The sequence below is a fragment of the Bison bison genome, unplaced genomic scaffold, assembly GCF_000754665.1.
Source record: "Bison bison bison isolate TAMUID 2011002044 unplaced genomic scaffold, Bison_UMD1.0 scf7180017864020, whole genome shotgun sequence".
NCBI lineage: Eukaryota > Metazoa > Chordata > Mammalia > Artiodactyla > Bovidae > Bison > Bison bison.
This window is the reverse complement of record NW_011494592.1, coordinates 1,307,579-1,315,307: the sequence shown is the minus strand read 5'-3', so window position 1 is coordinate 1,315,307 and position 7,729 is coordinate 1,307,579. Positions and strand designations below refer to the sequence as shown.

The 7,729-nt window shown below is 43.7% G+C and overlaps 1 non-coding gene across 1 annotated transcript; it reads right to left on the bottom strand.

The window, feature by feature from the left end:
• Positions 1–6,202: 6,202 nt before the first annotated feature.
• On the bottom strand, positions 6,203–6,276 carry TRNAN-AUU. Its single transcript has one exon. It is a non-coding gene; the product is annotated as a tRNA-Asn (tRNA).
• Positions 6,277–7,729: the final 1,453 nt, after the last annotated feature.

The window sequence follows — 7,729 nt, the reverse complement described above, 5'->3', positions numbered from 1 at the left end:
ATGGCATCACTGACTCGATGGACGTGAGTCTCAGTGAACTCCGGGAATTGGTGATGGACAGGGAGGCCTGGCGTGCTGCGATTCATGGGGTCGCAAAGACTCGGACACGACTGAGCAACTGATCTCTCTCTCTATTGATGAGTTTATCTGATTTAGACTGAGTGACTGAAATGATACACAATGTGGCAGGGTGGTCCATGCCCTTGTCCAGGTGGTCATTTGGATGTATACAGGTCAATCTGGAGTGTCAGAGTGGAACTGCTGGGTCAAAAGATTTCTCTTAATTTTGAAGATGCTGCCAAATTGCCTTCCCAGAGGGGCTGTACCAATTTACACCATTGTGAAGGATGTGTGAAGTTTCCTCTTTCTCCACAACCTCACCAACTGCGTGTATTATCAACTTGTTGGAGTTTTGCCAATCCAATAGGTGAAAATTGGTGTCTGTAGCTTTAATTTGCACTTCTCTTGTGAGTGAGTTTGATGATCTTTTAAATTTAAAATAAAAATTTATTATTATTATTTACTGAAGTATAGTTGATTTGAATATTACATTGACAGTCTTTTTTTTTTTTTTTTACATTTGAAAGTCATTTGTGTTTCTGTTCTTTGAAGTATTTGCGCATTTTTCTCTTTGGGGTTATTGATAGTCTTCTAGGAGCTCTTTCTGTATTAGGGAGGTTTGACCTTTGTCTGTGATATGAATTGCAAGCCTCCTTTCCTACAGTTTGCCATGTGTCTTTTGGCTTCCCGCATGGTATATTTTATTGTGGCTTTTTTTTTTATTGTCATTGCTTTAATTTAAAATTTTTTTGGAAATAATTTTAAACTTCAAGTTACAAAGATAATATGGAGACATTCTTATGCGTGTTTCCCAGCTTCTTCCAATACTGACTTCTTTTGTAATCATTATATAATTACTGAACCCAGAAAATTTATATTGACCAACTACTGTTAACAAGTCTATGGAGTTTATTCAGGCTTTCCTAGTTTCTCACCTAATGTTCTTGTTCTGTGGCTTTGTAGTGTATTTCTTTTTAGCACTGAATTATATTCCATTGTCTGGACAAAGGAAGAGACTGTTTATCTGTTCACATACTGAAGGACCTCTTGGTTGCTTCCAAGTATTGGCAATTATGAAAAAAGCTGTAATGTAAATCCATGTGCAGGTTTCTGTGTGGACACAAATGTTCAATTCATTTGGGCAAATACTAAGAAGCATGATTACTGGATTGTATGCTAAGTATGTTTAGTTTTACACAAAACTGACAAACGGTCTTCTGAAGTGGCTGTACCATGTGGCATTCCCATCAGCAATGAATGAGTGTTCCCTCTGCTCCACAACCTTGCCAGCATTTGGTGGTATTAGTGTTTTGGATTTTGGTCATTCTATTTGTTGTGTAGTCATATCTCTTTGTTTTATTTATTTATAATAATTTCCAGCTGCATCACATGGCCTGTGGGGGTCTTAGTTCCCCAGCCAGGGATCAGACCTGGGCCCCCAGCAGTGGAAGCTCAGAGTCCTAATCACTGGACTGCCATGGAAGTCCCTTTTCTTGTTTTTTTTTTTTTTCTTGTTGTTTTAATTTGCAATTCTTAATGACATATGGGAATTGCAAATTAAAACAGCAACAACAAAAAAGGGACAGTTAGAACCAGACGTGGACAGTTAGAACTGGACTTGGAACAATGGACTGGTTCAAAATCAGGAAAGGAGTACTTCAAGGCTATATATTATCACCCTGCATATTTAACTTCTATGCAGAGTACATCACTCTAAATGCCAGGCTGGATGAAGCACAAGGTGGAATTAAGATTGCTGGGAGAAATATCAATAACCTCAGATATGCAGATGATACCACCCTTATGGCAGAAAGCAAAGAGGAACTAAAGAAACTCTTGATGAAGGTGAAAGAGGAGAGTAAAAAAGTTGGATTAAAACTCAACACTGAAAAAAAAGGAAGATCATGGCATCTGATCCTATCACTTCATGGCAAATAGATGCGGAAACAAAGGAAATAGTGACAGACTTTATTTTCTTGGGCTCTGAAATCACTGCAGATGGTGACTACAGCCATGGAATTAAAAGATGCTTGATCCTTGGAAGAAAAGCTATGACAAACCTAGACAGCATGTTAAAAAGCAGAGACATTACTTTGCCAACAGAGGTCCATCCAGTCATGTGGACTGGATGTGAGAGCTGCACTGTAAAGAAGGCTGAGCGCCAAAGAATTGATGCTTTGAACTGTGTGGTGCTGAAGAAGACTCTTGAGAGTCCCTTGGACTGTAAGGAGATCAAAGCAGTCAAGAAAATCAATCCTGAATATTCATTGGAGGGACTGATGCTGAAGCTGAAGCTCCAATACTTTGGCGACCTGATGTGAAGAACTGACTCATAGGAAAAGACCCTGATGCTGGGAAAGATTGAGGGCAGGAGGAGGAGACAACTGGGGATGAGATGGTTGGATGGCATCACTGACTCAATGGACATGAGTTTGAGCAAACTCCAGGAGACAGTGAAGGACAGAGAAGCCTGGTGTGCTGCAGTCCATGGGAATGCAAAGAGTTGGATATGACTTTGCAACTGAACAACAAGAAGCTTGGTTTGGACTCCAAAGTCCATGCCTTCTAGAAAGCGGAAGTACTTCCCAGGATCTCCATTGTTTCTCTGGAAATTGTATTCTCATATTATCTCTGATGTAAGCTATTGTTTCTATGAATGCTGCCCTGTTCCATGGTTCCAGATGGTAAATTTCAGCCCTTTAGGTATCTACAAAGGGACTAGCTTGCCCCAAGCATGTGCGGTAGAGGGGGCTTTACAGAAGATTTTGAGCGGACTGGGGATGTCGGGAGGACAGAGCATGGGTTAGGGCAGCCGGTGGCACACAGGCAGCTCTGCCATTAGAGGGTCCTTACTTGGGGGCACCATTAGCTTCCTTCACAAACTTTATTGCCTTCCTTCTATCTCCTTTTGTCCCCATCTCTCTAGCTCCCTCCTGGGTGCAAGACTCCTGACTCCTGCAAGAGAATTATCCCCATCCTTCAACCTCACCTTGCTCCAAGGGGCTTAACTGGCCACCCATAACAGAGCATGACCTGCACAACTAGATTCGGGGGCCTGTTGCTATTTGCTTTTCTGGATTTTCCAGTGCTTTCTGGGAACTCTGCTTTCTAAAACTGAGGTATAGGAATTAGGGCATTTCCTGGTGTGGGAGAGATGAAGAAAGAACAGATGGGGAGTCTGTGTGACATGGGTGGGAGCAGATTGAGAAAGGACAATTTTAAAAGATTCTAATTAAAAAAAATCTGGAGGGACTTCCCTGGTGGTCCAGTGGTTAAGACTCTGCGCTGCCAATGCAGGGGGTGTGATTTGATTCCTGGTTGGGGAACTAGGATCCCCCATGCCATGCAACATAGCCAAAAGATTTATAAAAAAGTTTGGAGACAGGGAGGCAATATAAACACAAGGAAAAAAAATCAAATTGTAAATAAGAGTATACAGTGAAGAGTCTCCCCTCTCCACCCGCAGTCCCTTAGTTCACTTTCTTAAAATAACCACAACTACTGGCTTCTTACTGACTTTTGGGAAATGTTTTATGCATATATAAGCATAAATTGTATGTATTAAGTGTAAGTATGCTCCCTCTTTAAAAAAGAAATAGTAGCCTGTTATACATAAGGCTTTTCTTTTAACTTTTGAAAATATAACAGTATATCTTTACTATTTTTAATGGAGCCACTTATAAGTATATTACATAAATACACACACATACAAGCACATATGTATTTTCTTGTATTTGAAACCTAGGTGACCCCCTTCATGCACTACCGGTGATGCTTTCTAGGGCATGGGAGTTTCCACAGGGAGAGGGATTCTGGTTGTCAAACATTCCTTTTTTGTTTTTGGCCGAACTGTCTGGCTTTTGGGGATCTTAGTTCCCCAACTGAGGGTTGAATCTGGGTCCCTGGCACTGGAGGCATGGAGTCTTAATCATTGAACCACTGGGGAAATTCCCTGCCAAACATTCCAGAGGTCACATTCCAGGATGTGATGGCAAGCTGGGAGCCTTGTATCTGAGAGCTCAGAGCTGTGGTTGGCTATATAATTTTTATTTTTAAATTTTCTTGGCTGTGCCACACAGCACGATTTATGCATGAGGCATGTGGGTGTCTAGATCCCCGACCAGGGATTGAACCTGTGCCCCTTGCATTGGAAGTTCGAAGTCTTAACCACTGGACTGCCAGGAAAGTCCCTGGTCAGTTGTATTCTTGCTCCCAGTTATTTCCTGTCTACTCTGTAGAGGGTTCTGCACACTTGGATGTGAGCTCTGTCCCCGTGGGAGGAATATATTGGTACTTCTTCCTCTCACTGGCTCTGGATTGATCACCTTCCTGGGCTAACGGAAGTGAGAGTGATGCTCACCATGTCTGTGTCAAAGCCTCAAAAGCCAAGGTGGGCTTCTTTGTTCTGCCTCTTTGTCCTTGACCATGAGAATGGAGTCGGGGTGGTTCCTTCAGCCTGGGTCCTGGAACAAGATGGCATATGGAAGGCAGCCACAGTTGAGTCGTATCTGATGAGTAATTCGGGCGAGAGGGAAAGCTTCCTCATTGTAAGTCCCTAAAATTCTAGGACTGTTTGTTACAGCAGCCTCATCTAGTGAAAGCTGACTTACGCCAGGATTGTGCTTTGTTACAAAGTCCAGGTGACTCTAAGGAAATGATACCTGCTGACACTGGCCTCTGGGTTGGATCTGAGTCTACCACCAGTTAAGAAAGGAGTTCTGGTTGTTATTACAAGAATCAAGACATGCCACAGGCACAATGATGGCTCTAACTTTGCTCATAGCAGTGCCAATGGCTTCAAATGTTCAGAAAGCCCTTTGGTCATGTATAATGAGAGTCTTAAATAAATTTTACTTCTGGAAATCTAGCCCAAGAAAAAAATTCGAGATGTATGCAGAGGTCCACTGTAAAGTTATTTGAAAAACTGGAAACAATGTCAATACCCCATCACAAGGGAAGAGTCTATACATTATTCTATATGATGGACACTATGCAGTCATTAAAAAGCAAGTAGCTGTGGACTTCCTGGCAGTCCAGTGGTTGGGACTTTGCCTTCCAATGCAGGGGGTGTGGGCTCAATCCCTGCTCAGGGAGCTAGGATCCCACATACCTCAGGATTAAGGGACCACAGCATAAATCAGAAGCAGTCTCATAACAAAATCAATAAACACTTTAAAAATGGTTCACACACACAAAAATCTAAAACTAAATCAAGTAGCTGAATATTTAATGAGATAGAGGAGATGTTTGTATTTTAGTACTGAGTGAAAGAAACAAGATAGGAAACTTTATCCCTATGACAATTCTAACAAATTTAGGATCACACTGTTTATTTTTGTCTCTTTTTTTCACTTACATTATGTGAATATATATTCCCCCCAAAAGTCAAACGTGTAAATATTTCCATACCCATGAGGAAATAAGGAAAAACAGTGGCTATCTCTGGGTAGCATTTTCTTGTCTGTATTTTCTGTATTTTCCAAACGTGCTCTGATGAATATGTGCTAGTTTTATAATCAGAAGTAAGTAACTGCTGTTTAAAAATAAGAATTATTCCGGTCACTTCTAGGGCTGTGCCTTTGCGCTGTGGCTGCCCAGGGGCCTTAATTGGGGCTCCTCATCTAAGAATAAGCCTGTGTGTTTAATTAGGTCACTCTCCTGCCGACCTAGAATCTTTGCACAGGGCTTAGCTTGTGCTGCCCAAACTCCTGGGATGCACCCTGCCTGAACTTGGAGCCTCACAGCCAGGAGCTGGGTTGCTGCCTGCCTTTAGCTTAGACTGAATTTGAGAAATGTATGATGCCTGTCTAACGTATCTCCCTTAAAAATTAACTGGGACCTAGTTGTTTTATTGAAGAGAAAATGAAGACTCAGGAAGTAAGTGTCCTACCCATTTTTGAAAGAAAGTGAAAGTATGAAAGTGAAGTTGCTCAGTTGTTCCGACTCTTTGCGACCCCATGAATTATACAGTCCATGGAATTCTCCAGGTCAGAATACTGGAGTGGGTAGCCTTTCCCTTCTCCAGGGGATCTTCCCAACCCAGCGATCAAACCCAAGTCTCCCACGTGGCAGGCAAATTCTTTACCAGCTGAGCCACAAGGTAAGCCCAACAGTTGAGACATGGCTAGAGTCCAAGCCAATTCGTCCCTGGGTGGGCTCGAACCATGAACCTTTTGATTAATAGCCAAATACGCTAACCGATTGCGCCACAGAGACTATCCATTTTTGGATGGATATAATCTTAGCTTCCCAGGTGGTTCAGTGATAAAGAACCACTACCAAGCAGGAGATGCAGGTTTGATCCCTGAGTTAGGAGGATCCCCTGGAAAAGGGCATGGCAACTTACTTCAGTATTCTTGCCTGGAGAATCCCATGGACAGAGGAGCCTGGTGGGCTATAGTCCATGGGGTCAAAGAGAGTTGGACACAACTTAGTGACAAAAACAACAACAGTCTTGGCTGAGGATAACTGCTGTGCCTGGCAGCTATTGTTCATGGTCCCCTGTGGCCTGCCGGGTCTGTCCTGGGTCACATACATGGAGGACCCGAGAGACTGGTGAGCAGACAGGGGACACTGAATGTGCCTGAGAGCTGGAAGTCCCTTAGAGAGGAGCTCAGTTCAGAGGAAAAGGAGCCCAGTGTGACCAGGCTGGTCCTAGAGGACCTCAGCTGTAGTGGGCCAGCCAGGGCTACTCCACTGATATGGTGTCACTAAAGCCTTTATCCAGGTTTGGTCCTTGTGAGAGTGTGCCACGTGGTGTGCGGTGTGTGTGTGCACTGTGTGTGTGGGGAGGTGTCCACAGTGTTGCCCAACAGAAGCTGCAGTGGATTTGGGGGCCAGACCTGGGCCAGACAGGGAGGAAGCAGCTGGAACCGGCAGTTTCATTGAATAAACCATTAATAATACGGTTTTTCCTGTGGTCATGTATGGACGTGACAGTTGGACTGTGAAGAAGGTTGAGCGCCGAAGAATTGATGCTTTTGAACTGCGGTGTTGTAGAAGACTTTTGAGAGTCCCTTGGACTGCAAGGAGATCCAACTAGTCCAGTCTGAAGGAGATCAGCCCTGGGATTTCTTTGGAAGGAATGATACTAAAGCTGAAACTCCAGTACTTTGGCCACCTCATGCCAAGAGTTGACTCATTGGAAAAGACTCTGATGCTGGGAGGGATTGGGGGCAGGAGGAGAAGGGGACGACAGAGGATGAGATGGCTGATTGGCATCACTGACTCGATGGACATGAGTTTGAGTGAACTCTGGGAGTTGGTGATGGACAGGGAGGCCTGGTGTGCTGCAGTTCATGGGGTCACAAAGAGTCAGACACGACTGATAGACTGAACTGAACTGAACTGAATACAGTGCCACCCACTTTGCAAAGTAGGTTTTCATAGCTGTTTCACGTCTTGTCACTGTTTTATTTTTTGCTTTTGTTTTTTGTAAATTTTTGTTTGTGCCACAGGGCATGTGGGATCTTGGGATCTTAGCTCCCCAACTGGGAATCAACCCCATGCCCCCTGCATTTGACTCTCAGAGTCTTAGGCACTGGACCACCAGGGAAGTCCCTACAATCTTGTCACTATTGAGGGGCTCAGTTGTCCAGGGGGCACGTGGTTCCCTCCTTTCTCAGACTCCATCAGCCTCCCTGGGATCTGCTTCAGCCCTGGATTGCAG